Consider the following 9,378-nt stretch of genomic DNA (forward strand, 5'->3'; position numbering starts at 1 on the left):
TGCTTGATTCCTCATTTCTCTGTTTTCTCTCTTTTGACCAAAACTGATCTTCAGTCTCAACTGTCCCTTTTCTTGAGAAATGATTTTGTTTAAAGAGACTCTACAGTTAATTTTATTTGTAGTTTCTATCGTTTTCTTTATTTATTTTGGATATTTCAAATGTCCTCCAATTCCAGTGTTTAAATGTTCATCAGAATTTAAAGTTTATTGATCACTGAGGATATTTTCTTGCATTATCATATTACTTGAAAATGCTGTCAAGATAATATTATTGTTTATCACAATAAGTTCTGGGACAATTTATCGTCCAGCAAAATGTGTCTTCAGGCCTGTGGGTGAATAATCCCTGAATGTTCTCCAGCAGCTGCTTCTCTAAGGTCACTGCTGTTGCCTTTCCATCCTGGCGTTGTGCTAACACACATGCTTCATGTTTCTATAGAGATGGCCAAAGTCATCAACTGTGTGACTCGCAGTCATTTAGCTCATTTAAAAATTTGTGTTTGAAACCAAAACACATATTGACATTTTGTGAAGCCAGAGCGGGCAGGACGCACCCCGCCGCTGTGTTTCCAGAGGGTTTGTTTATTATGCTAATGACGCTTCATGTTGTCAGCAGTTCAAGGTTAGTTAAGCTGCAGTTTGTTTGTTTGGCTGCTGGGCGCGCTCAAGAAGCTCTCCTGTCCTGGCACAGTTACAGACATCAATGTCACTGCAGAGGCTGCTCGATGTGGAGTACGAGCGTCCAGGCCGAGTGTTGAGTTTTCTGCAAAGATAAAGTCAGGCTGAGAGCCAGCAGATTTCATGCCATACCTTTACATGCACACATATTCCCACTTTGGGGGTCCTGGCAGCCGTTCTGTCGCTTTCAGACCCAGTCTCCATGTCCCCACAGCTGCTCCTAGATTAAAATCACCCAACTGCTCTTTCTCCCTCTCTGTGTGTGTGTGTGTGTGTGTGTGTGTGTGTGTGTGTGTGTGTGTGTGTGTGTGTGTGTGTGTGTGTGTGTGTGTGTGTGTGTGTGTTTGTTTTTCACACCTCTGAACCGTATTGCCTCCATAACTTCTTTTTTTTTCCAGTTAAATAAATCAGCTTAGGTTGCGTCAGCTCTCCCTGAAAGAGAGCAAATAAACAAGATTAATATCAAAGGAAGGAGGAAGGGGAATGAGATGAAATGCGGAGGGGGAGAAGATGAGCCTAAAAATCAACAAAAGCAGAAAGAAGATAAAAAGCTGAGAGACGGGTAAACAGCAGACAGCCAAAAATATCTTTATAGTTTTATCTAGTCCAGTCGGAGGAAAAAGAAGGGAAACTTTTTAGGAATGTTTGGAGTAAATGTAGATTTTACCCCTTATTGTTTGCTTGTCCTTTCCTCTCTTTAATAAAGGTATAATCTACATAAATTTAACAACAAAATTTGATTTAAGATGTGTTTTCCAGTTGTAAATTGAGTTTTCACGACAGAATGACACTAAAAATATGAGTGATATTGTTTCATATCTATTTTTTTTGTCATTAACTTGCAGGGCAATAGCAGATCTACCAGAGCGGCTTTAGATGGAAATTGTAAGATCCCCTTTCGAGGAACCATTTTTGCTCAAAGTGCTCTGTCCGTGAGAGGATCTGCAGCTTGGAACTCACTTCCTGTTCATTTAAAGTCCGTAACCAGTTTTAGTACGTTCAAAAATCAAACAAAACTCTGGTTATGTCAAAAACAGAACTGTACCCATTTTTGATGTTTTACATTTTTCTGTTTGTATTATGTTGTGCTATTTTACATGTTATCATTTCAATTTTTAGAGTTACTTTTTAAAAGCCCATCTAGGGACAAGTGCTGCGAATTAGCTGTGTCTATTGCACCATGATGCAAGCAGGGGATGATGTTTTATTCAGTTTGTCTGTCAATGTGTGTCTGTCCCTATCAAATAAACTTTATAAAAAAATGTAAGAAAATCATGTTCTATTTTCCATACATTTCAATATTCGACAAAAAGAAACATATTCATGTTGTTTTCTGCAAAAGAACAGAAAAGAAAAACTAAGAACAGAAATAAAATGCAGGGTTTCCGTCAGTGTATTATAAGCCTGGCGGGCCACCAGGCTTAGCATTGCTTATTTATTTAAGTCTTTTTAATAAAACATAATTCAATTCAATAACACATCATCATCAAGTGGTCTTTTGAAATTTTTTGTCAACTTTAAGCATTTTTTTTAACTCAAAAACACGACGGGCTCATGGTTATCCCATCAAATATTGATTTCTGAACTCTTCTTGAGTTAAAACATTAGTATTGTTGTTTCTAAAAGAATACAAACTTCTTTTAAAGGCATTATCTTTTTCGTTATTTTGACCATTTCTCATTTTCTGCAAATAAATACATAATTTTTGCTTGGAATTTCACAGACATGTTGTCAGTAGTTCATAGAATAAAAGAACAATGTTTTCATTTCAGGCTAGAGCAACGCAATGGTGTAGATCAAACCATATTCATGTGTTAACATGTCCTAGTCAAAGTCTTGCTCTAAATCTATGCTAGAGACCTACCCCAAAAACGCAAAAGGAGACATTTCGTATTATTTCACTCTTAAAACCATGCATCATGTTCCTTCTACTTCACAAATAAATTACCCCGAAGCTTGCCGACATGTGGAGAGGTTTAAATGTTACGAATAAAAGCCTCCTCAGATCCCGTCCTGTCTGGACTCCAGACATCGGAACAGCTTATCTGCATCCCAGCAAAATGCACAAGCCCCACCAGAGGGGGGACCTATAATTAGAGTTTGCTTTCTGTGTCCTCGGTTTGAAACATCCGACTCCAGTGGAGCAAATCAAAGTGTTGAAATGAAAGTGGAACAAAGTGATGAAGCACCAACATGTCTCCTCAGAGTCCAACGGACACACTGTAAAACATCTGAGTCGCATTTAGTTGTATCTACTATCTTCTACTCTTTAAGTCAAATAAATGTAGCGAGTTTTAGATCTTGAACCCAAATGTGTGAGTTTGTGAAAAATAAACTTACAGCAGTTAATTATGTCAAACCTCCAAGAGCTGAATAAACTAGAGATTTTAGGTTAGCACTTAAAAAAGACAGGAATGGGAACTATTTCCCAGAATGCTTAGCGGCATTCTGGGAATACATGTTTGTATCCTGAGATACACAAACGTGTTACATTGATCTGACGCTTGTGTTTTATTAAGGCAAATGTTTATTTTAATGTTCTGTTCACACTAAATATTTCTGAGCAGAATTCATTGTGATGTTTAATAAAATTCATAATCAGATCAGAAAGTTTGTTCATGTGATTTGAAACAAGAATTTAAATGATTTTAGAGTAAAATAAGTACTGGTAGTTATTTTAACTTGATATTGTGAGTGAAAATAATAGAGAAACATGGCTCTTTAATGAGGTGAGGGCAGTTTTATAGCAAATTGTGAATTATTTGGCTTAAATTGCAGCATTAATTTAAAACTCACAGTTCAAGATTAATTAACCTAAAAAAAAAACATTTTTAGACTATTTTTTTCTTATTAAATACATTTCTGATTTAAAAACCCAAACAATTTTTTGTTGACTTGAATTGCATTTTCAAGTCAGCAGGTGGACTTTCATTTTCAAGTTAAACCAACTTCGAATGTTTTGCAGTGCATGAAAATCTGCCAAATTATTCAGCAGTCCAAACTTCTCACCAGGATTATGTCTGAAAGCTCTTAATTTGCTGTAAATTTGTTGTCTTCTTGCAAGTTACAAAAACTATTTTGCTGTCATTATTTATTTAGCACTTCTTATTTGGGTTTCACTTTTTCCAAACTGCATTTGTAAAATAATCGTTAAAATACGCCATGAAACATATTAAACATCCATAATCTGATGTAAAACAGGAGCAACACATTCTGACAAGTAGGAGTGGTACAGTTTGAACGTAATTTGGTCCCTAATCTTTGACTCTTGAAGGTTTTGTTTACGTTACGTCAGAAAAATTGCAGTCAGTTATGAGCTGAAGGGAGTTAATACAGATGGAAATATTGAGCTGGCTGTTTAACTGGTTTTACTTTTATTTTTTACTGAGTTTCCTTTTAACATGATGAGTTTAATCACAAAACCATCAACAGCTGTACTTTTGTGCGAACACGAATTGAGCTGAATTAAATTGCAGATTCTGAGGAAGCAGAAAAGAAAGCAAACAAGAACTCCCAGCTGCCTTCTTCAAAAGCCAATTTCTCCAGAGCCGACTTTCTGCTGGCTTTGGGTCTGAAACAATCTCACGCTTTGAGTGTCCTTCTGTGGATGACTGGGCTTTGTCGAAAAGCTTGAAAATTGAAAGAAAAAAAAATTATTAAAAGACTTGCGTATCAAGCAATCCAAAGAGACTGAGCTCCTCTATTAAAATGTGAGAGCAGGAATGAAAATGAACTCATGGAGAATAATTACTTTATCCGATGCAAATTCTGTATGTTTGCTAAGCTGGGGGAGAATTAAGCAGTTTGTATTTTTTATGGAAATGTTATTTCAGTAGAAAAAAAAATCAAAAACCATTAGAAACTGCTTTGCATGTAAATGAGTTAAAAAACATCCCCTTCCCCATAATTATGCAGATGAGACACAGCGCTACGTTACAATGTCACCATTTAAGCACCGAGTGATTCTCCAAAACTTTCTTTTACTGAATAGAAACAAAACTAAAGTTACTGTTAGATACAAACAATTTAAAATTAAAACACAGCTTCAGTTATTACAGAAAGAAACTAGAGATCAGCAGTGAAATCTGATTGTAGTGATGGACTCAGACCTGAACATTCAGAGACACATAAAGACGATTACAAAGTCGGCCTTTTATCACCTGCAGAACATTACAAGGATTAAAGGACAAATGTCGATCCAGGGAAACTCATATACAATGCAACAGCGTCTTTACAGATCTGTCTAAATCAATCCTCCAGCTGCAGCTGATCCAGAACGCTGCTGCTGGTGATCTGACTAAAACCAGGAAGATGGAGCTCATCACCCAGTTTGAAAGTACTTACATCGGCTCCCTGTAGCTCAGAGAATAGACTTTAAAATACTGCTGTTAGTTTATAAGTCACTGAACGGTCTGCTCTGCGTCCCCAGAACCAAACATGGAGAAGCAGCATTCAGCTTCTATGCACCAAATATTTGCAAAAATGAGTTCCTTTAAATTAAGAATAAAAACTAATATGTTTAGAGTTTCCTTCAATTAATAACAACTAGAATCATTTATTTTTGGTCGGTATTCTAACTTTTCTTTACTTTCTTTCGTTATGCTACAGTAATTTACCATGAGTGGTTTTAGTCTTTGCTGGTTGGCTGGTCACTCCCGGAAAACTTAACTAACCCTAAAAACAACACGTTTCCTATGTGTTGTTTTTCCGTATATATATGAACACCATATAAGAGCCATGGTGTGTTGCTTCTAGAGATCTTTAAAGGTCTTTCTTGATTTTGCGATATAAATCTGTGAGGAGCAAATACTTTTTCATGTCAATGTATTCAGACCATCTGTGAAAAAAACTTTTTTTTTATATAAGCGTTTCAGTTGTATAAATTTCTGAGCCGCAGTTTGACAAAAACACTCAAATGAATCGGTTTAAAATGTCACGGCAGATGAGCTGTGAGTGCTGCATTGTGAACGCTGTTGCTGTGAAATCCTTTTCTGCTCTCCGTTCCTGGAACTGGCAGATTTTCCTAGTCTTCAGATTACTTTTACACTCTAATGTAATACAATTTGAAAACTTCAGCGCTCTGCCATTCAGCTCTTCCTGCTAAGTAATAAAAAAAAAAATCTGAATTTGTACATTTTGGTTTTGTTATGTAACAGATACAACACTGGGATTGTGCTTTTTGCAACGCCTCATTAAATACGAAGACATTAAATGTCAGGATGTTTGTGTGATTGACATCCAAATGTCAAAAGCATTTCTCTGTCGGCATTATGAGCCATAAATTCAGTCAAATGCAGTCTGAAGAAGATCCATCACTAAGATCCGTATTTAAGAGAATGTCAGGAGTCAGAGGACTGATCAGTCTAACATCTAACAGTATTAAACTCTTGACTTTTTTGAAAGCTGATGCCATCAAATGTCAAGCATCGCCCCTGGACTGCAGCTCATTCCTTCTCGGAGTGGATCGTAACTCGGCAGCCTGCAGAGGAGCTGGACTGAATCTTATTTCTATGCTAATGGTGTTGACAAATGTGTTGTGATGGCGTTGCCATTTCTGAGTGGATCTGAATAGCGCCTCTGAATTGAATTGTACTGTGAATTATCATATAATTGCATTTTCGGCTGTGATTTATGTGTGTGGGGAAGCCGGTGTGCACCAGTTTGTCGGTCGTGGCATTTCTGCAGCTGCTCCGACTTGGAGGTCTGCGGGATGATTCTCAGCTGCTAACATCCATCTTCACCAATCCCCCTCTGCTCCACTTCCTCCTCACACATCCTTCTTTTTCATTCATTTGTTCTTACTGCCGTGGTTGCTTTCATTCAGTCATTCCCTGTGTTTTACTCTCTCAGTTCTCCTGCTGGCTGTGCTTTCACTTCCTCCTTTGTAGTTTCCATCTTCAATCATCCGTCTCAGCGGTGTTTGAAGGAGGGCAGCAGTGAGGATGGTACGGCGCATCTGCATCCTTCGGGGCATCGTGAACATATTATTCTTCAGTCTCAGTTTTTCTCTCTTTGCTCCGACACATTCTGCTCCAGTCTGATCTACGTTGAGCTTAACAGGAGCTAGTCCAGTTATTAGCAAAAGCGCACCTAGATACTTTTTAATATTGCTGAAAAGACCTTTTCTGTCTGTAATTCAATTTAAAAATGACAGTTTCACTACACACTAACGTTATCGTTAACAAAAATTTATGAAATAATGAAAACTGAAATTGAGAAAACGTTTTTTTTAAGCAGAAATAAATAAAAACGGTTATTAAGGAGAACAAACTATAACAAACTGGAACGATTGACCCTTTGCAATTACTCACTTAGTAATTGCAAAAGTTATCTTAGAAAATATCTTAGAAAAGGTTAGAAAATCTTAGAAAAGGCCCGTTTAATCATAAGAGGCGCCTTGACGGAGATAGGAAGTGAGGGACAGTAGTATTGAACAGAGCAACTGGAAATGTTTTACAAAGTTGTTTGTTCCAGTTTATTCATGGCTTCTACTTGTTCGAGTCGAGCTAATTTGTCAGTGAATTTAACACACCTGGTTGGAGCTCATAGACGGCGGTATTTACAAAAGTTGGATAGCTAGCTTAGAAACCGACCCAGACCTCCTCCCTCCTGACGTTTTGATCAAATTACCGACTTTGACTGAATTCACACCACATTATTTATATCACTATGTCATAAGCAGCGTATCCCCCTTACACCGAAGCAGCCGTAAAAACGTACAAAACACGAAATGATAACCAGCTTTTACATGCTAGGCTACATGACGGCGCAGCACTGTCTCCATGGTTACCAACGGTTAGATTCACCTTCTACATAATGCGATATTTGATATCTTTAATCATACTTACTTGTAAAGTATTTGAACATTAGTCTTCTTACCTTGTAAAGAGTGTTCACTAGAAATCCGCGCCTCCTGGTGGCATATATGCTAATCTGCAAAATGGTTGTTCAACAATAATTGAATACATTTTTATCTTCAATGTATACATAAGGTGAATTCTGCACCTAAAATGAACCAAAGTATTAAAAAACTAAAACTGCTGCTTTTACTAATAAAAATAAACAAAGACTAAACAATACTTAACTAATAATAACTAGTAGAAACTAGCAAACAGACTAATTAAAACTTAACAAACTAAATAGAACTAAACTATAATGAAAATCCCAAAACTATAATTACCCTGCTACACATAGTGTGACATATTTTAAATATGTATTTCTTATCATTTAGATTTGCATAAATGCATCTAAAAATTTACTTTCTTAGAAAATGTAAATATTGCATAGGAATAAAAATATATATATTTTTAAATACAGATTGTTCTCCCTGCTGAGAAAATGTGCTTTACAGTGCATGCAGTGAATTTGGTTTAGGTTCCTTTTGCATGAATTGCTGCAACACTGCAGTATGATGCTGATTTCTGGTGCAGAAACGCAAAGTGAAAAGAAACCACTCAGAAATACTTATCTGGTTCTGAACAAGCAAAAAAACATAATTTTTCTTCCACAGTGCAATTATGTGGTCAGGAATAATAATGGAAGTAAATCTGGACCTGGGAGTCATTTTTCATTCAGCTTTGGTGGAGGTCATGCAGCCTCAGAGTGAATTTACCTGCTGCTCTTCATTAGCTCAGGTCTAATTTCACACTTTAATGTCTGACCACTGAACCTTAATGATGCCTCCGGAGCGCAGAGATATTAGCATAAAATAATTCCCCTATATGTCAGTTTTAATAGTCAGAATGCAAAAATATCTGCAAAGCTTCAAGGTTTGTTGAAATATTAATGCTGAAATTAAGTTTTTCAGCTTAATTCTGCACAGTTATAAGATGTTTTTTATTATTATTATTTACTGCTGCTTTATTAAGACGTTTGTCTATTTTTAAACATATAATTTCGTAATGAAGCTCATTTGACAGTCAAGATTACTAATTGCCTCTACATGGAACAGCGTTGCTATTGTAAACAAGGTGACTGTGGAGACAGTTTGACATCTGACTGACAAGAAAAACAGCGCGACTGGAGGCACAGATGGAAAAAGATTTCCACAAAACTTGACGCTGGAGACAGGAGATCAGCATGATTAGTGCAACTTCTGATACCTTCAAATAGTGCAGCTATAGTCACAACTTTTCCTGTTTTTCACATTTCCAAGAAAAAGTGAAAAACAAAGAAAATGTTTGAAGGGTTACAAAGGTTTTGATCAACTTCTGGAGCAAATCCTGACTCATTGTGAGTCATTCTGATGTACTAATTAAAGTTCTCTTCCATTTGAAAACAAACCCAAGATACCCAGGAGACGAGATTTGAAGATTTTTCAAGTCAAGAGTCAAAATGTTTCATTTCCAGACTTTAGCAGGGTAATTTATTACACTGGAAGATCCTCAGCTCATCATCAAAATGTTCCTGGATTGTTGTAAGACGCTTCTCTTTATTCATCATCACTAAGTTCATGAAGAGAAAAGCTAGAAGAAAAATCACAACCTTAGAATAAACAGGGGTTCTGCACATGGTTTGCATCAGGATGTTTAGATGTTTTATGGTTCCCTCAGCATTTCTTGCTGTAATGGCCACTTCAAAACATTGACTTTGTTTTTCATAAAGGTGCAGTATTAGATTAAATCAACTTTTCTGAGCTTTACGTCATGTTTTAATGTTATTCACCCATCAAAAACATACCTGGAGTGCTACTTTGATTCT

At 36.6% G+C, this 9,378-nt stretch overlaps 1 long non-coding RNA gene across 1 annotated transcript; it reads right to left on the reverse strand.

The window, feature by feature from the left end:
• Positions 1 to 526: 526 nt before the first annotated feature.
• LOC103477309 (uncharacterized) lies at positions 527 to 7,675 on the reverse strand. The gene is made up of 3 exons (XR_535623.1): positions 7,558 to 7,675; positions 1,036 to 1,110; positions 527 to 763 (listed from the first exon to the last, which is right to left on the reverse strand). It is a non-coding gene; the product is annotated as an uncharacterized LOC103477309 (long non-coding RNA).
• Between the last annotated feature and the right edge of the window lie 1,703 nt (positions 7,676 to 9,378).

The sequence above is a fragment of the Poecilia reticulata genome, linkage group LG15 (assembly GCF_000633615.1).
Source record: "Poecilia reticulata strain Guanapo linkage group LG15, Guppy_female_1.0+MT, whole genome shotgun sequence".
In the NCBI taxonomy this organism is placed as follows: Eukaryota; Metazoa; Chordata; class Actinopteri; order Cyprinodontiformes; family Poeciliidae; genus Poecilia; species Poecilia reticulata.